At 38.8% G+C, this 20,687-nt stretch overlaps 1 long non-coding RNA gene across 1 annotated transcript in view; it reads left to right on the top strand.

The window, feature by feature from the left end:
- Nucleotides 1-5,482: 5,482 nt before the first annotated feature.
- Nucleotides 5,483-20,687, top strand: part of LOC106955937 (uncharacterized) — a 48,862-nt gene continuing 33,657 nt past the window's right edge. The window contains exons 1-2 of the long non-coding RNA XR_001426682.1: nt 5,483-5,561; nt 18,484-18,619. This is a non-coding gene — a long non-coding RNA (uncharacterized LOC106955937). The remainder of the gene's footprint in view (nt 5,562-18,483; nt 18,620-20,687) is intronic.

The following is a 20,687-nucleotide window of genomic DNA, read 5'->3' as shown; positions in this document are numbered from 1 at the left end:
AGGTAGTCGGATGTGCCCGTTTTTTCTATTTAAATACTGAAGGGCAATACAGACTTCATAATCTGCACTCTTTTGGTTGAATGCAGTATTTATTAGTTTTTATTCAAGTACGTTTTTTTGTTAATGGAGACTGAGAATCCATTTTATTTTTGGTTGTTTTGTTTATTTAGTTTTTCAGTCCCAGTGTTACGTGTTATTTTGAAAATAAGGTGTATCTATCAGGAAATTGCATGTATTTTTAGTCATTTCCATTAAATCAGTGTCAAAAGGTCTTGACGCAATATTATCGTTTATCGCAATAATTTTTTTAGACAATCGTCCAGCAAAATTTGATATCGTGACAGGCCTACATAGACCTGTTCTGCTGGTTGCATTGGAGAGCTTCAGGTTTCCTGTTGAGAACATGTGCATCACGTTGATTTAAAAGTGACTTTTAACCAGATTTATATGTTCTGACCTCCATGTAAACATCGGTCCACCATCATCTGCTGTTCGGGTCGCAGCAACCCGCCCAGCTCTGCAGCAGCACCGCCCCGCTTAGCCGTTGTTTATGCAGAAGAAGCTGAATCTGTCTTTTGGTTCGTCGGACTCACCGGAGAGTTGAGGTGTGTGTGACAGAGAGACGGCGGCCGGAGTGAGAGCAGACAGTCTCTCTGTAATGAATATAAATGGGCTGCTCTCTCTCTCCTCATCTGGCTCACCTTTCTGAAAGCAGCCATGGATCGGTGGCGTGGAATGGAGTTGGCCCGGCCTCCTCCGCTCTCTACCTTTTCTCATACTGAATGCATTGAACAGAACACACTAAATTTATTGCTTCTTTTCTTTACCTTCGCTGCTAGCTGCGCTGCGGTCCAGTTTTCACCAAGCAGCTCTTAGAATGATGAATCTTCATCCCAGCGCTGTCAGAGCGTTCAGATTCATGGAGGAGAATGCTTTTCAAAAGAACTGCGCGATACTAAGCGGCTCATTTCCTTCAGCCGGACGGTTTGGTTGTTTAGGCCTGCGACGCTGGAGGAGTAATTAATGCAGACAAAGTATTCCTGGGCTGGTTTCTATACAAGACAAAACTAACTTCAAAGTAACTTTTCAGGAATATTTCAGAGATTTCGGAGAAAATCAGGATTTGCTTCTTTCCTTTCAGAGATGAACATATTTTCCTGTGTTTTATTTTTTCTGGTGTTTTCATTTTACTTATTTTCCTTGTTTTTTTATTTATTTTGTTTTACTTGTGTGTTTTTTATTGTTTCATTTTATTTATTTATCTATTTTTAATATTTAGTATTGTCTTGCAGCAGGTCTGAATTATTTTGATGCTTTTCTGTCTTTTTTTTGTGTCTGTCTCTTGCAGAAAATGTTAAGAGTGGTTTTTCTTAACTGGTTTAGTTTGGAAAGGATTAGTAATAATTTCAAAATGAAAGAATGATTTTTTTGTCTGTTTTCAAATTCAGATGGACGTTGAAATGAAAATCCCCACAGAACAAATTCTGGTGCAGCACTTTGGACTTTTAACAAGCATTTTCACTCATAATCTGTAATTAAATTAGGTTGTTGTCACGAAAGCGCAGATAAACAAATAAACAGTGAGTGTTTTTCTTCCCGGATCTGTTTTCCCGTCTCTCCAGGGAAATTCTTGGAATGTTTTCTGATGATCCAGATTTATTTCCTTCAGGTGTTTGTCTGATTTTTCCCTCCTATCTTCGTTCTTCCTTGGTGTGTTTTTGCATTTTCTTCTTTCGTTGCCACATTGTGGGTAATTACTGCCAACGGTTGGATTTTTCCCCCAATCCTCCTCTGGAAACTCTTTTATTTTGACTTCTACGTTCTTCTAGTTCTTATTGTGACACTTCCTGCTGCTGTTTAATCGGGTCTGTTGAAGAAACTGCAGAAATACCTTTTTGTTTTTGTATTTCTAGTGAATTTGGATCATTTTCCAAATGCACTAAGGTTACCTCTAATCACACTTGGCTTTTCCTTGATACTAGTCGAGATCAAGTTGTAAATTTTAAGATTTTAAATATGTAAATGAATTAAAAACAAAGAGAAGCGGAGGATAAAATACCAAACTTCTACTCACAAAACAGACTTTTACATTTTTTTTAGAATTTTACTTTTTTTTTCTTAGAATTTTTACATTTTTCTCAGAATTTTTAATTTTGGTTTAGAATTTTTAATTTTCTTCTCAGAATTTTTACTTTTTTTTAGAATTTTTTTTTTCTTAGAATTTGGACTTCTTTGTCAGAATTCTGACTTTTGACCATTTCTCTCTTTTTCCGTGGCCCTGATCCTCTTCCATGTAATTGCAGGTCCAGCTGCTGGTTTAGTTTACTAAGTTGCCCATTACTGAGTGTCTCACACCAAATAACCGATCACATCATTTCAACCTAATGGTCAAAGATGATATGACTGTCTGAAAAATCTTATGTGATAAAACAAACCAACATGTTATTGGCGCCTCAGCTTTGCGCTCAGAGGAAACACGTTTTAAGTTTCCCTGAAACGTTTCTTCAGGTCCCGTTCTCACCAGGAAGCTGCTTCGTTTTTAGATTTGTAGGATCAGCCTCTTTGTTGCTGACGAATAGCGTTTTATTATCTCCACACGTCGTTGATCTGCCCATCGGTGAGCACTCCTTCCCTTTCTGTTGAAATTATGAGGTGCTAATTGAGCCCAACTAGCCACCAAAAACTGTTTTGTGAAACACTTCACCTTCGTTAACGTCCTACTTTATCCCTTAATTTTCGCTACAACAAGTGGAGCTGTTGCAAAGTGCAGTTGTAATGAAATACTGTTTATTTTTACTACATAATGTGCATGATCACCTCTTCTTCTCTCCTCCCGTTTGCACTCTCTGGATTCCCATGACAACTGAGCCGTTTGAAGACAGTTGTTCAGAGGGAGTCCTATGATTATCACACATCTTCTCCGTCTCGCAGAGTTGTTATGTCTGCTTTCCTGCTGTCGCTTTGCTCTTGATGTTTCTCATGAAAGGGTTGGGGAGAAAACAGACTCTTAGCTTTATTCTGGTTAAGTGTCATCTGGGTCTACTTAGAAAGCTGTGAGGCTGTTAGCACTGCTGACAGCATCGTCATGCTCTCCTAAATTGATTCACTGTGTGATTACTCGGCATTAGTTGCTCCCTATCAGAGACAAGTTGCAAGAAATAGAATAAAATTAGATCTTATATATGCAAAAAAAAAAAAAAAAAAAAAAAATCGCTTGCACAAGTGGAAACACGGTGTGAAAATTCTTGTTTGTACCCTCACTTACTCCTATAGACTAATTAATTGCCAGGAAGTGTTGAGTAATTTAAATTGCAAATCAGCTTTCCCCCCTTTTGTGATTAATTTTTCATTGTTCCACCGAGGGAAAAAGCCAACAGTGTATTTTATCCGATACAAATTGTACTAAAGAAGACGGTTAGTGTGTGAACTGAGGAAGATCAGGTGCATTCGTTATCTAGTAACATTAATTAAGATTTCTCTCGGTTTGGCACCACCTTTCCTGTCAACGATCCGCTCACCATGACAGAGGTCTCTCCCTCTTTCCGTCTCTCCTCTTTCGTTTTTGGCTTCGTTTCTTTCAGCTCTGGGTTCAGTTTCTGCCAAGTTTTCCAGGTCCTGAACTTCTGTTTCAATCAGAGACTAATTAAGCTTAGGGATGGAAAAGGGTTTTTCTTTTCCAGCTGGATTTATTTTCTGAGTGAGAGAAGCTGAACCTGAAACCTTGTGATGACTTACCATGAAGTTTGTGTCGACAAAAATGAAATAATTCGTTCCTCTGAAATCAAACCGACAGATTGTAATTTACTTTTCATGTTGAAGACCTTTAATCCCATGAGATTGGGGAGGGAAAGGAACAAAAATAATGAGCTGATTTGACGTGACCAGCAAGTATTGTACATTTTCAGAAAGTGTTTATTACTAAGGAAAATAAAAATGACCTTTCCTGGTCAGAGCTGCTGTTTGAAAGTGCTGGGTGACCTTCAGAGCAAACTGCCGGCTTGAGATGAAAGTTTTAAGTTTTGTATGAATGGAGTCAGACGGCTGGAGCATTTCTCTGCTCCACTCAAAGCAAAACAAAGAAGAAACCAAAGGAAGGCTTCCCTCAGTGAAACACTGCACTCGCTGCTGCAACTGGACTCTGAGTCGCTCTGGAAAACCAGTCGGTTAAGACTAACCGTTCAACGAGGTCACAGAGTTTGTGCTGCTGAACGTTTTACTGAGTCACAGGGTGACATGTTGTTGACTGCAGAAAATGGGACATTTATTATTATTTCTCTCCCAGCAATATGATTTTATAGCAGAAAACATCGACAGTTTTACGAACGGAAGGACAGAGTTGTAGTTTGTATGATTTTAAAGGTGGCCAGTGATGCAAGATTTCACATTTTTATACTTCCATTGTGGCCAGCAGCAGATTATTTGGATTTAAAGTGACAAGACCTCCTAAAACAACTCATTATCTAAGAATTATTTCGTGCAAATAAATGTAATGAGCAGGTTTTTTGAACTCTCTGTTTAAACACCTTTAACCGACAGGAGCGTGAATTTTGATAGCGTTTCATTTCTGTAAAGTTGTGGGGGTGTGAATACTTTTGTGAGGCAGTGTAAGCTAAGGACAGCGATTTTTATTTAAAATGTCATGAAAGGGGAAATCTGTTAGAGGAATTACAAAACCAAGAGCTCTCCAGAACGGCACGCTTGTTTCCAAGTTCTGAAGGAAACGATAGCATTTGCTAATAAAGCTCTGCCAAGAGTCCAGATGAACCGTCAGCTGCTGAGATGTGTTGCAGCTAAAATGGCTTCAGTATTTGACAAGGGGAAGAAAGAAAAGAGTTGGAATATAAAGAAAATCTCTCTTTTTGAGCTGCATCAATTTTGCATCAAAGGGAGAAAAAAACCCGACAATTTGCCGGAGGAGGATAGTAGAAGTGGAACTGAAAGCTTTTATTTGTTTTCCTCACTATGAAACAGCTTTTACTACTTGGAAACCATGAAAAGACGGCAAACATTATCTTCAGTGTGACAACTGTTTTTCTTATGAATTCAAGCCGACTGTCAGTAGAAATAACTTGAGTGACTCACAGGGAAAACTGTTTAAAGTTGCCCTCTTAATTGCGAAATGCTCCTGTTTATTCTGCCTTATTGTTGCGTGTGTTTGTTTCGCTTTTTGTGATTTGTTCGTTTTTGGTTTCTTGTGCTGTGCAGCTGTATTTATCACTTGCTCAAACATCAGTTTCCTCTGAAGAGCCAAGACAGATAAAGTTTGTCACTGACGATGCGTTTTCATCTCCGCCATGTCTTTGCAAAGTTGTTTCTGTTGTTGTCACTTGGACGATATCCTTTCTTCTTCCCCGTCGTTTGTTGTCAGTGTTTATCGAGATGAAAGCGGTTTTGAAGTCCAGGCTGACCAACGCCGCTTACCCGCATGGAATATATAAATATATAAATAAAAAAAGTTGTTTTTTTTTGTCTTTTGTGTCCAGATCAAAGCGGCGTCGTTCCCCACGTCAATCATAAGGAAATGGAAGAGGTCATCAACAGTTTCACTTTTAGCTCAAATGGTTGGCGATATGTTCTTATTCTAGCTGATAAGTGTTGAATAATGTTAGTTCAAGTGATTTCAAGGAAAGAAAAAACAATCTGTCGTCGTTTGGGATCTTAAGGTCAAAACCTTACCAAGTATTTTTGTCAAGTTTTAAGTGGGAATATCTTAGAAAACTTGACAAAACAAGACAAAACTACCTTAAAACTAACTTTTCGGTAAGATGCATGAAAACCTTGTTTTCTTAAGGTTCTTAAAGGGCCGGTGGTGCTTAAATGTACCGATAAACCCAATAAACAAATGGTTAGAACCGTCTCTGCATTTGATAAGTTCTTCTTACAATTAAATCATATATAACAGTTTTTCACGTCAATCAATCCCGTCAGGATTTTGCAATTTTTTATCTTTTTAATAATAATTTTCACTATAAATTGTTAATTTAGAAATATTTGCAACAAATTTTGCAATATTTGCCCTCATGTATGATGATGCGACTTTTTATTACTTTCAAATAACCGATCACTGACTAGAACTTGACATGCAGTAAGGCAGAAGTGTAGAAGTAAAATATGCTGCCACCTGCAGGTTGGAGTTGGCATCACCTCAAACCATTTTTCTGGAAAATTTTCAATAAGTTTAGTTATGAATTAGCACAAAAAAACTTGATATGTTGATTACAGTAAAACCAGGTAACATAAAAAACACTTTGATTTGATTAACGAAACAATATTTAAGCACACAACTGTTATCTTGAAGGTTATATTTGTGTACTGCAGTTTTACAAGCAGTACCGTTACTCTGCGATACTTTGCACTATCTGAAAAATTCCTACAGTTTTGGAAAGGGGAGACGTTGCACTTTCCAGCCAGAATCGGGTTATTACGGTAATTTCACCCGCGCTGTAGCAGGAAGCGTGTTTTTCTTCGGTTTAATCTGATGAAAGACTCTTAGTAGTTGGTAAATTGTGAAAATTACATGCTAGATATTGAAAGTTCCAGTTGTTATGGAGAAATGGGCAAGAATATTTACTCACAGGACATTTAAAGAACTTCCTCGAGTTAAAATAAGCAAAAATATCCAGGCAGAGATTTGAAACTTATACAATAAGAATGCAGTTTGGGTCACAGTTTTGTGGATATATCAGATTTTTTTAACTGAGTCACAACAGAAAAAGAGAAAAAAATCAGTCAAACTTCACACTTCCACAAAACTAACATTTGTAATGGAGACTCACTGCAAAACAGCTGAAGAAATGACTGAATTATCTCCACACTGTCATCAAACTCTGGAAATAAAGTGATCATTTGGTTTAGAGTTAGTTAAATATTTGACAGTTAAGCTTTGCTGCAATTCTCTATACAGAACACAAAAACTGAGAGTAAAGGCAAAGATATGTGGAGTTTATATGGAAAGAACAATTAAATAAAATCCTTTTGCTCCCAGATGGTTCATCCAGAAACACATATGTATTTGCTCGGTTTGTTCTTTTAACTTCTGGCACTCGTTTGGTTTGATGTATCTGAGACGTAGTGTAGCAGAATATTTTGAACATTGTGTTTTTCTTGGCAGAACCCCTGGAGCTTCAGCTAATAAACATGATGTAATTTCATAAAGTAAAAGCTGAACATTTAGTTTAAATAGCTACCACAAATTAAAGTCTCCATATGCTTAACATTTTAATTAACAGTCCATATGGTCAGCTGAGTGTTTCATGATTCTTAGTCTGGCTGAGCAGCAGAATATGTGTCACAGTGGAAAGCTAGAATTATAATTATTTTTTAAAATAAAATGTGTTTTAATTGGAATAAAACCACTTTAACTCAGCTGACGTGTTAATACACTGAAATAAATATGCATAGTTAAATGTTCTGTATGAAGCAATGTTTGCTTTGTTTAAAACAATATTTCTGTCTTTATGCTAAGTATTTTGACTCAAATTATAAAGCAGATGTCTGCTAAAGATGAACTCCTATGGATTTCAACAACTCGCAATTTAAGAGACAATATTTTCGACTGACAGGCGACAATAACCCAACAACCAAATCACACACACAAAAAGAAACATTTCACCAAACAAAGATGGCTTCCTTCTCACATTATGTCCACATTTCTTGTACTTTTTATAATAATTGTGTTCTGGTTTCCTTTGTTCTGGATTTACTCTCTGTACTGATTCTATTTATTGACAAAATGTGTGTCATTAAGTCATTTTAACCTTGTTTTGTTTGTTTTTGCCAAGACAAATGACCCATTGTCCATGTAGAAGAGATCAAAAAATTACCTTTTGGCAAATCCTACGCATTTACAAAAGTGTAAACAGGAATGTATTGCGCAAAATTCACAATTTTCATGGGTTTGTACTTCCATTTGGGGTTCTACGTTTTCTAAAAAATAGTCCAAGTGCTTAAAAACATCACACAACTCATTTCTGGCATTAGCTTATTGTTTTTCGGTGTCTGGAAAGTGACTTCCGGAACAGAACATCACAAATTAGCAGTCACTGCCCGTTACCTAGCAACCCCAGCGGAATTCTGCCCGTTACCTAGCAACCCCAGTGGAATTCCGCCCGTTACCTAGCAACCCAGGCTGAGTTCCACCACATTTGGTAGGCTGGTTTTACTTCTGTATGCGCTGTAATTTCAAAACACATATCAACGTTAGCTGCTAACCACTTCTTCTTCATGACTCAATCAGTGTTAAATGGTTAACATTTGTTTAAGTTGTGCGTCAAACACGAGGCCCGTGGGCCAAATCTGGCCCGCATTGCTTTTTATATGGCCCTCTAGATTCTAGACTAAACACTAAATGTGCTTAAACATTATGTTATCAGTCAAATCAATGCAGTTTTTATCTCTTTACTGCCAAATTATATCAATCAGTCCCTCCAGTTTCTTGAGAATTATAGTGGAAATTCACCCAAAATCACCAAATCCCTGCACTTTTTTACACTGAAACATAACAAGGAGTTTATTGCAGATTTTTCTCAAAAATTGTCAAAAACTTTCTTTCTTGTACTAAACAGCTGCTTCAGCCTTAACTGATGTCAGATTGTAGTCAATGATCTGTATAAAAAGTCGCAAAATAAGTGCCATTATTTTGAAATTAGTAGTACAAACAGCTTGATATTTATTATAAAAAGAAATCACAGAAAGTATCACAAAATCGTGGAGGAACTGAAAAGATGTTCAGTAATGTGAAATTTTAAGAATTCATTGATATTTTAACATTTTGTGATCAGGTTTGATCAATACATTCTGGAACAACCGGCCCTTTAAGAGCGTTCAGGCTCTTGATTTGACCCAAAACATAGATAAGTTTGACACCGCTGTTTTCAGTGATTGCTGTGACTCAAGGCTGTGAAACTCCAAGACGCCTCATTGCAGCGTCTTGGTGAAATGAAGGAATGCTTCAGCACAGCGGAGTCCAAAGTCAGTCTCCAGGGTTCGGCATGCTGCATGTTTTAGCAGTTACTTCTTCCTCTGCATGTCGATGTTCTGCAGAGACCTGCTAACGAGCCATCATTTGATCCAGGTGTGCTGAGCCAGGCGCAGGCCTGAGACAAGCAGGATGCCTGGAGGACGACCTTGGACGCCTCCAGTCTGGGCCCTCACCCACACCGTTTATCCTTCAGCTTGTAGATCCTAACAACAAAATATCCCACTTCTTCTCACTGCGCGTCGCTTGGAATCGGCTAACTATCCAAGCTAGCTAATCAGCTCTGCAGGCGACGTTACAGTGGGACAGAGAGCAGGCAGCCGCACTTTGTATTTAAGTTTTTCACTTTTATAACTTTTATTAGCGTGTTGAATTTTTTCAGCTGCCATGCTCTTTCATAAAGTGGCTGCAAAAAATCAAAAACTTACCAGTATTACCATTTTATTTTTTCATTTTCTTAATTAAACCATTTATAAAATTATCTGTCATTATTTATATTATTCTGTATTCTTTGCTCTTCAACCCAACTATTATTTAACATTGAGCCAAATAGTTGTAATTTATATATTGAGCTTTATTTGACCTTGTGTGGATAATTCAACAATCTCAAATGTTATTTTTTATAGTTCATTGCTGTTTGCTTCATTAATAAAATAACACACTAACTGAAATAAAACTTAATGTTTGTAAACTTTAAACTGTAAATGTCTCACCTTTCCTATTTAGATGTTTAGTGTGAATCCTAAAAGTTTGAATAAGAAGAGGAAATAATATTTATCCTCCACTTTTTCTTGGTTAGCTCTAAAGTTTTCAGTCCTCAAAGGAGTCGGGTTGATTTAATTTAAACAACATTTTTTTAGCCTTGATGAGCATAAAAATTAAAGAAAAGTTTTAATTTGTGTGTTTTCTTTATTTAATGTAAGAAACAATTAAAGATAAGTGACTCAGAAGTCTATGTGCAGCAGAAAAGTTTGCGAGTTTGAAGATAAATTAAAGAAAGCTCCCATCACACCTTTGCCTGTGGGATGTTTAAATTTGTTGGAGGTGGAAAGTGTGTCTAATACTCCAGAAGTGTGTCTAATAATGCGAGTTACTGATAGCCATATGGGTTTGTGTAATCACCTCCGCTTGGATCCATTTCCAGTAAACATATAATTGAAAGTGGCGTGGGGCAATTTTGATTTTAATTAAAAAAGACCCAACCTTTTTAGAAGTCTGGGTTTGCTTCGCTCCTGCTGATGAATTGGAAATGAGCGTGCCTCCAATCCCTGATTTTTTTATTTTTTTAATTAGGTTATGTTATTGGGAGGAAAAAGCTGCAAACTTGTGTGGAACAGAAATTAGTTGAGGCCAGATGTGACCATGATTATCGCCGCCGCCCGCTCTCCTCCCCGGCGCCCCGCGGCAGGCCGAACAGGAAGCAGGAAATGTCGGGCGGCTGCGACGGGAGGCGGAAGCGTCTTTGCATTGGAGGCGTATGCAGCGGAGCTGTGTACAACCCCCTGCGGTGCAGGTTGTGTTGAAAGGGAAATCACTTTTTCCTGCTGAGAAACATTTCCCCCTGTGAACCTTCGCTGCCTCATTTGCTCATTCAGACCTGCGACTTCTTCTTTTCACACCCATAAATTAATTTTCTCTCCCTTGGATCCTTTTTAATTCAACCTGCACCATGAAATGCTTGAATTCGACCTCGTAATTCTGTGTCAGACTCCAGATAACTTTGTTTTTTTTTCCATATTTAGTTTTGTGAAATGGGCAGTAAACAGGCCTTTGAGCTGTTTGATGCATTTAATGTCCTGTGAAAACTTTGAATATAGCAAATAGTGGACAAGAGAAACATTATTTTCCAGTCCTGCTCTCTTGTTGTGTCTCAGGGGCTTTTGGCTGTAAGTGGTGCGCACCCCGTCCCATTCCCGCCGTATGCCCTCCTCAAATCTTCCCAGCATGCCTCTGGGGAGACCTGGGGGCTCGCTACTTCACTCGTTTTGTCACTGGAGAAAATTACCCAACTGCCTGCATATTTGAGACAGTTTAGTGAGCACGCCGTCTACGAATATGGCACTAAAGATCGCTCTGTCGGTTCTGGATCATTTGGAATCCAATTTAATTCAGGCCTCTAAGAAAAAAGGCCAAATAAAAACAAAGCGACTTAATTAAGAAAGCTGAGTGCCTGTGGACTGCCTGTGCGTTGGAATACCACTTCGGTTTGCTTATATACTTGATGCCGGGAGGTACAAATATGAATACAATGCATATTAAGGCTGAGCTCTTTAAACAAGACGAATCTTGCAGGAGAATGACTGCAGAGCCGATGGAGATTGCTCCGCTGCTCCGCTGCTCCGCTGCTCAGATGAGAGTGAAATGGATTTTTGTGCCTTGGAAAAGTCGAATTAATGTCCTTTAAACACATTTTTTCACATTAAAACGGCAAACTTCAGGGTATTTTATTGTACTTTTTAAATAAATTGTTTAATGTAAAATGGCTCATGTGTTGCACATGTGTCAAACTGAAGGCCCGGGGGCCAAATCTGGCCCGCCGAAGATTTTTATGTGGCCTTCCTGAATCCTCATTATGTCAATAAATCCCTCCAGTTTTTCACAAATCTGCAAAAGTCACACAAAATCAACAGATTTCCAAATTTTTTTCTGGTTTTTGCTGCAAATTTTTCTTGAAATTGATATCAACCTTAACTGATGTTAAGTTATAGTCCATGACAGACTGACTGATAGACATGACATGATGTTAAAGTTACGTTTAACATCATATGTTAACAGAAATATCATAAAAATTTCTTAAAAATATTTCTAAATTTGCACCTTAAAATCTGATATTTTGACTTTAAACATGATCCGATATCCTGCTGAAAAGTTATTCGTAAGGTAGTTTTGTCCAATTTCAAATTTTCTTTGACATTTCCACTAGAAACGAGACCAAAAATAGTATTTTCCACCAGTGTTTTGCAGTGAGTGTCGTGTATTGGTGTATCAAATAAATGTGCAAGTCAGTAAATTTATCTCTATTTTGTTTTTTTTTAAAAAAGAAACATTTTAAGTTAATCCAGCCATTTTCGGTACCGGATCAGCTGAGGCTAAATCTCACTTATTGTTATGGGACGTTTAAAAACTGGACTAATTTTTACATTAATCAAAGTTTCAGACTGTCTTTTTTTATTTTTTTATTTAAACTTTTTTAGTTTTTATTTCTAACATGGTGGCAGTATATAAAATCACACACATAAACAAGGAAAATACACAATAAATGTTACATGTTCGAAAAGGAGCAGGAAGAAATAAAAGCGTGTGAACTCCTTAATTAATCGTCCGTTTTATCTGCGTTTACATTTGTCTAAATACACACTCACACATGCGTTAGCCTCAATTTACACACTAGTTTCATGTCTCACACATATTTCTATATCTTGTTAAATTGTATTAAATTTTAACTCCTCATTTAACTTGTTCCATAATTTTACAGGTTAAACGTCTGATTAAGGTTTTAATCTGTTAAATAATAAAAAAACATATTTGTAAGAAATGAAACCAGACCTGCGAGTCTTTCAGTGTTTTGATGGCGGATTTGTGTTTCTGCTCACATTATCTGATGAAACGCTCCGTCTGCGTCAGCCCGGCCCCCACCACAGCGCGGGTCTGAGTTTGGATCCTCTGATGGTCTGTTCTTACTAATGGAGATGGATTCAGGCAGCAGCCTGCCCCCCCAGTCTCCCCAGTCCTCCCAGTCCTCCCAGTCCCCACCTTGGCCGCATCATTTCTCTCCTTGGCTTAATGTGCTGCTTTTCTCGGTTGGGACATCCCCACTTCCCTCTCCCTTCCTGCCTCCATTTTTTCATCCTTTCCAGAGAAAACAGCCGCCCCCCTGCAGACTGCGGCTCTGACAGCTGGAAGAGCAGAGATGGAAAGTTCTCATCCTCCGTTTCAAGCTGTTTTGTATTCAAATAGTCTCCATGTAACGGCTGCCAGTCAGCTGGCGCTTTACCTGCCTGTTGTGGCCAACGGCGGGTCTGAGACGTTTACTGTTGGAATAATTGAAGCTGCGCACTGTAAAACATTTTACACTAGTTTAAAGGGACGCAGGATTAGTTGGCAATACACTTTATTGGAGAAATATTTATTTTTGACGTAAAAACAATGCAATAATTTTGCTGTAGTATTTTTAGTTTTTAAAAGTTTTAATAAAATATTGTCACACGAACATCGCCATGTTGTTCACGCTGCAATGCATTCTGGGTAAATGACTGTTTTAGCCTTTTTAATTTGAACCGGAGTGCTTTCTGAACGTAGACATCAGAAGAGGTGATGAAGATGAGGAGGACCAAACTGAGGAAGAGGACACAGTTGGTCGTAGGAGCTGCTGCTGTTTTGTTGACAGGAAAGTTTAAAATATCACTTGATGTGTTATTGGAAGATTAGAAGATTAATACCTGAACACCAACTATAAAGTCTTAAAGACATTGTAAAAAGATTTTAAAAAAAGCCTTAGCAGAAGTTAAGCCTGGTGGCCCGCCAGGCTTATAATACTCAGGGGGAAACCCGGCTCTTTGGATGGCTACTTTTTATTTGAATAAAAATATGTTGAAGCCCAGTGTTTGTGTACTCTCCCCTCTGATTAACAGTGGATATGAGATTTTTGGTAATTTCGTGGTTTTTGCTGCGTTTCGTGGAGACGGTTGCAGAAACGGAGGTTTTTCCTGCCTGTCTGGGAGCAGAGCTGCTGCCTCTGCTCTGCCTGGTGTTTCGGCGTCTGAGCCGCTGTGCGACCTTCGGCTGCAGTGTGTCAGCCATGCCCTGCAGCCCGCGCCTCAGTATGGATGCCCGGCTCTCTCAAAACGCCTGCCGTTCCTCCCGCTTCCCCACTTCCTCACTCCGACTTCGCTTTTTTTCACCTTCCACATCACCTTCAATCACTTCTGCTGGCATGGTGAGAAACTTTCCTCCTCCTCCTCCTCCTCATCGGTGTTGCTGCTGAAGTGCAGCTGGAAAGTGGTAAAAACTTAAAAATATTCACCGGCATTTCTTTTTTAAATTGAGTGACACCTGTACATGTCTCCACTGCAGGTGCTAGTTTTCACATAAAATTCACTTTTTCCGACTACATTAAGCACCGCATCTTTAACTGAGGGTGTTTGCTGACACAGTTAGTGGTTGTTAATCGGTCTTTTGTGTCGATACGTTTCAGAAGTTGAATTTCTCCAGTTGTTGATGTCTCAGTTGGACGCTGCCAGCTCGTTTTGGTATTCTGTCAGAGCGGCTGCTCGCCCACCACCATAACTAGCTCAGTGAATCGGAGCGCCAGCGATCTGACCTGAAGTTGATTCTCTGCCAACGCAGGTTTCTGATGCCTCACTGGAGATGGCAGCATGGCATTAGCTGAGCTCAGCACACACACTTCTTTGCTGCTACCGCACACACACACCTACACATGCAGTCGCCTTACTGTCACGGGTGAGCACTGAAGAAGTCACACCTCTCTTTCTTTTTTCAGCAAGTTTGCAGAAGCTTCCTTCAGCGTTCCCTCTCACCTCTCCGCATTTCTTCCTCTTGGCTTCCTTCCCCCACATCTCTGTCTCTCCTGCCAACCTCACTCCTTACTCCAGAGTTTAGCTTTCGACAGTGCCACTGGGGAAGTCCTCACTTATGACTAGTAGTCTTGTTTCAAACCCAAATAACACAAACTTCACAAGTAGCTTTCGGAGCCTCGGGGCTTCATCACCGTCTCCCATGCCTGGTCTTTCAAACATCTTGAAAGGAGATGAAAGACGGGATGAAAGTACGCAAAGACAGGACGAGTTTCCTCAGATGCCTGGAACGGATCCTTGTTCTGAATTTAATGTGTACTCGGTGACCAGAGTCCTACAAGTCCTTCATTACGGCATCCGAGTGTTTATCTTTCCTTTTCTCCCTGCACTTTAAGAGAAATATCTGTACTTTCTACACAGCAAAAACATGAAGTATTATCAGGTATTTTTCTAGTGCAGATATCTTAGTAAACTTGAAATAAGACAAAATAACTTGCAAGTAACTTTCCAGCACAATGTAGAAGCTTATTGTCAGTAATTCTTTAATATTGATGAAAAACTGCTGGTTCTTTGGCATATAAATTTACTTATAACAAGACAAATTTCCCCTTGTTGTCAGTGAAATAATCTGCCAATGGAGCTGGTACTTTTTCACAAATATTAAGGAATTATTGACTTAAAACAAGCTTATATTTCTTGCTGAAAAGAAATATTCAAGATATTTGTACTAGAAAATGGACAAAAATACTTGGTGAGATTTTATGTTTTTGCAGTGTACTCCTAAGATTTTCACATGTCTAGTTTCTTCCATGAGGAAAAAATAAAGATGTGGAAAGAAAATCGGAAAAAATCCACAGCTTGCACAAAACGTGTGTTACAGTGGGGGTAATTCACGACACAGTTGGATGAAATCTGCATCTTTGCTTTACATGAGTATGTATATTTCTGACAACTTTTTACTTTTTCTCCTTACATTTTAAGAGAAATATCTGTACTTTCTACACTGCAAAAACTCAAAATATTACCAAGTATTCTTCTAGTTTCTAGCGCAAATATCTTAATAAACTTGAAATAAGACAAAACTAACTTACAAGTAACTTTTCAGAAGGAAATAGGACCTTGTTGTAAGTCAATAATTCCTTAATATTGATGAAAAAGTTCAAGTTATAAGTGAAATAATCTACCATTTCTAAAATACAACCAAACTCGTGACCTTTCCTGTTTTATCCACTTTTTGATTCCATGTCGTTGCTTTTTATTTTTAAGTAGTTATGAGGCAGGAAATTTAAACTGCTGCTGCGCAAGTTACTCAACTGGTTGTTGCTAGGAAACCAGGAGTGAGTGAGTTGTTGCTAGGAAACCAGGAGTGAGTGAGTTGTTGCTAGGAAACCAGGAGTGAGTGAGTTGTTGCTAGGAAACCAAGAGTTAAAGCAGAGATTTTGTATGACGAGAACATTTTAAGTATTAAGTCATTTTGTATTCTTGAAAGTGAAAATTACTTTTTTTCGAAACTTGTACTTCTTAACTTGAGTAAAACAGTCCAACCTGTACTTTTACTGTCACCAGAGTATTTTTTCATCTGGTTAAGTAGTGCATGTGAGTACTTTTGACACCTCCAGCTGTGACGTACATAAAGTTCAGTGAGGTTTTAAACGTTTACGTTGGATTTGCTGCTGTCGTAAATTGTAGCTCTGACTTTCTGCAGCCGCTTTTTAAACCTGCGCTTTTAAAAAGTTGAGTGATCTCCACATTTTCTGAATTGGCTTCTACTCATGCCTGGGTGTCTCTGCACAGAGATTTCGCTGTCGGCTTATTTTGCATACACCGCTTGGAGAGTCAGGGGATTACAGTGAATATCCCTCTGCATGAGCAGTGGTGGGAGTAACTTCATATGCACTGTACTCCTCTACCAATCCCTGCTTTAGCCGCCTGTTCTCTAAAATCCAAACAAGGGATTTGACATCGGATCTTAGAGTAGCATTGACACTTCATCTTAGTGCTTCCCACTGTGATCTGTCAGCTGAACGCCTGTTGGGATCCACGCAAGAGCAGCTGGAGCAGAACTCTGTTTGAAGCGAGGACTGAAAACGTGTAGCGTGAAGAAAATAAAAAATAAATAATCATGTGAGGGTTGGAGCTGAAGACATGTACGTGGTAATTGTGTCGCGCTCTGGGCTTTCAACAGATGTTTGCTACTTCTTCTAAATCATTTAAGAGGTTGTCAAATCATTTCTTGAACTAAATCTGGTTTGTGTGTGAAGATAAAAACAATACAGGAATGTGTGATATGGTGTAACATTCATATCACAATATGGTGATGGGTGGCGGTAATGAAATATATCACAATATGATTTGTATAAAACTTATAATAGAAAGGAAATAAATCACATTCTAACAGTGAATGTATATATTTGTATTTGTATGTGTTGAAACTTAACACTAGATTTTGTGGATGTTGTTTGTAATGTTTGTTACTGTTTTTATCTTCCTTAAAATAAACATTATAATGGCAAGTTCTCTTAACAGACAGAAAATAATTTCAATGGTTACTACCTGGTTAAATCAACATTAAATAAATAAATGAATAAAATGTCTCCACATAGAAACACAATAACTTTAATATAAAGGATGCCTGCGTCAAATCCTGCTTTTTCTTCCCAGTGTTGTGTGACTGGAACTTGTAGTCAGTTGTATGCTTCGTTTTAAGGTGGTAAAACAAAATGTATGTATTTCCTCTCTTCCACACTTTGCAGATTACATTTTTCTGCTCCTGGTTTCACTGTTTAAACCTCTCACGGTTTTAAGACACAGAGTTATTAAAACCCCACAAGGTTTTTACTCTGTACTTGGTCGTACTGTGAGGTTTTATGAGGTTTTTTTGTGTGTGGTTTTGGAAAGATCGTCAGACCGTGACATCTGCCGCGCTGCTTCTGAGCATCACGCTGAGACTGCAGGCGGGTTCAGTGACAGGCTTCATTGGATTCAACGAGTGTGTGCGCATCCCGGCGGTTTTGCATTTACTTCACCTGCGCTTTTACCCCTCGTTTCCCCGCTGTCTGACTGTGACATCTGCTGCGCTGCTCCTGAGCATTGTGCTAAGAATGGTCTGGATAATTCACGCTTTTTGCACCTGCCTTTGCACTTCCTTTGCGTTCCTTTACACTCTCGGCCACGCTGCTTTCCACTTCCCCTGTTTTGACGTCGGCCGGTTACGTCATCAACAAGCATTACCGCAGTTAGCCGGTAGACTGCAGATCTCTATTGTAAACAAAATTTCTATCGTTTCTACCTTATATTGTATATTTTCTACTTTTCTACTAAACGTACGTCTCTTAAAACTTCTGAATTAATTCCTGGTGCTTGTTTTGGCTGCGAATAAAAGTATGGAATCAAATTGTCGATGATCTAAACTGCATTCTGATATTAAGGAAATAATCTGGAGACGGGTGTAGTAGTTTTACTGAGGTGCTAAAAAATACCAACAGATCTGTTGCAATATGTAACTTGTTTAGTTGTATTCTGTAATCTTAGTTTTTGAATAGAGACAGGTTAATATTTCATCAAATATTTAAACCCAAGTCGGGGACTGATGTGTTTGTGACGTTCTGCAAAAATCCAAAACAGCTGGTCGAGATTTCTGCATAATCTGGTATATTTGAATAAAAAAAAACACATATTTATTGCTCATTATTGCAGAGAAAAGAAAAAAAAAGTTTTTCTGTCCTTGTTTTGCTTTTAAAGAGCCACAATTTCAACACAAGGTCTGGGAGTTGCTCAGTATTTTGACAAACACGCAACAAAAACTAATAGTTTTATGTTTGACAAGCATGAAAAGGCTATACACTCCTATATCTGATGTTCATTTCATCAACATTTACGCCTGACAAGGCTTGCTTTTGTATTTTCTGAGATAAACTGTAAACCATCTCATATGGAAATTTTAGTCTTTCTGTTTGTGTTTCTTCTCTGTAGGACGTAAACACAAAGAATCCAAATACATGGATGATTGGATTTTGATGGCATCTGGTGTGTAGGACAGTCTTGGAGGCATTGCCACAAGAAAGAAATAAAAAGAAATAAGTTTACTGAAGGAGGATTTTTGAAGCTGGTGGGTGTTTTTTTTTCTTCACCTATGCTGCCATGTAACCCTTTATAGAACCGGGCACATAAAAACAGACGTAACGCCTGAAGTTATTACCTTCATCCTGTGTTATGGTTATGGCTGCTCTGATAGGAATGCAAAGTGTCTTCCTGTGCAGGAAAACCATCTGAATCTCTTTGTGCAGGGAAGCAATCCATCCTCATTTACAAAATGCTGAATGATGTAACATCTTCAAAATATTGTCAAATCTCTCCAGTTTCTCCATAATTTTGTGTTTGTGGATGACTTTCTTCACATCTGCAATTATTTTTAATTTGCCACCACGTTTTGACCTTGTTTGGGACTTTTGGGTGGGAGTTGCTGTAAACACGACGACTACCTTTCCTGTGTCTTTGTGGTGCAACCGGGTGTTACAGAATCCTTCCTGCCAGTGCCAGAGATAATTGGCACTCCATAAACACATGATAATTGGACTGCTTTGATCCCTGCAATTTCGCTCTTCTTGGCCGAAAAGGCACAGCAGTTCTGTCTCATGTTTACCCCTAGACTTTATGCAACAGTGAGAAGATAGAGAGAGGGAGAGAGAGATTCGGCTTTCTTCTGAAGTGTTAAAAGCTCCCTGCAGGCTTTACTTCCTGCACCCAGCATCTTTTTGCCATTGTTCCTCCGCTGCTTATGGCCATGAGTCATAACAAACTTTCCATCTTGCGCGCACATTCACACATGCAGGGCTTAATCACTTTGTGTATCTACAAAAAAAAAAAAAAAAAACCATCTTTTGTTGTTTATCTGTGTGCTGTTTTCCAGAGAGCCGGAACCTCAGGCCTGTCCTGCCTTTCAGAGGGAAGCATTGGGGTTTCTTAGGGTGTTTTCACTAGGTTTGATTGGGGAACAAAATTGCTACATTTGTTACATTTTCAAACCAAACCATTTGAAAAACCAGTCCCCCTCCTCGCCTTTGGGGGGCGCTGCACCAAAAACCACTGACAAAAACAACGTGAAAACTTCTGAAGAAGATGTAGAATGCAATTTTTTTATACGCAAAATGTAAACAAAATGGAGTGGTGTCATATTTTTTAAGTTGTACTATTTTTCTCCATTTCTCCTGCTAGCGTTAGCGGTTTTTTTTTATTTGCTTGTATTTACCCAGAATGCCCTGCGCTACAATCTGCTTCCTGCTTTTGGAGAGGTCTCTGTTGTGCTTTCATCCACATAAATGCATTCGAACTGCTCCAGAGTTCGCTTCAACGGAACCGAGACAGAAGTTTGTAAGCAGACCAGAATCAGAGTTTGATTATCCATTCACCTTTCTAGATTCTGCTATTTGTATTTGGTGCAGTTTGCTTTCACATTGTGCTTTTTTTTTTATGCAAGTGAACTATAATTTGTAAACAACGCCTTGCGAGCGACAATCAGTGTTACATTTTCAGCTGGTGTGGTTCTCTTTCACACTGCTCTGGGACCAGTTGAAAAACCAGGCTCACAAAGTCCAAAAAGATGTACATTTAAACCGGACTAAACCGGGTTGGTGTGAATGCGTACTAATGATGCAGAGGTTCTTCCTTTCAGATGAGTCCGGTAATCTGCATCCTGACGACAAACTGTTCTGTGAGGTGAGGATTTTGGTTATTTGTCTGTGTGGTTCACTGCGTCTTCATTTGTAAGCTGGAAATCCTTCTGGAGAATAATCACAGTTTCATGAAGGATAATCCTGATTTTATTGTGAGATCAAACTTGGCTGAGATATTTGAACGCTGCACACAAACCAAGACACCTTCGACTGTACACAGGCGGGACTGTCGGGATTATCCCGGAAAATGTGATTTTAATCAAACCCAAAACACAATTAGGAGTCTGAACTTCATGTCAAATAGTATAACTTTAATTTGATTTTCCTTCTTATGTTTATGTGATGCTGCTGTGCCTGTGTTGGTGAATTATGTGTGTTTTTATTGCTGCTGCATCGCTCCTGGGTTTAGAGCTCTCTTTCATCACTAACATGCAGGCTGATTGTCATTCAGCCTGCATGGTGGCTCGGCTTTGACTCTTCTGATCCAGGAGCTGCTCGCTGCTC

The sequence above is a fragment of the Poecilia latipinna genome, unplaced genomic scaffold (genome assembly GCF_001443285.1).
Source record: "Poecilia latipinna isolate Pla-1442-1.1 unplaced genomic scaffold, P_latipinna-1.0 Scaffold778, whole genome shotgun sequence".
Taxonomy (NCBI): Eukaryota; Metazoa; Chordata; class Actinopteri; order Cyprinodontiformes; family Poeciliidae; genus Poecilia; species Poecilia latipinna.
This window is presented reverse-complemented; position numbering and strand designations above follow the sequence as displayed.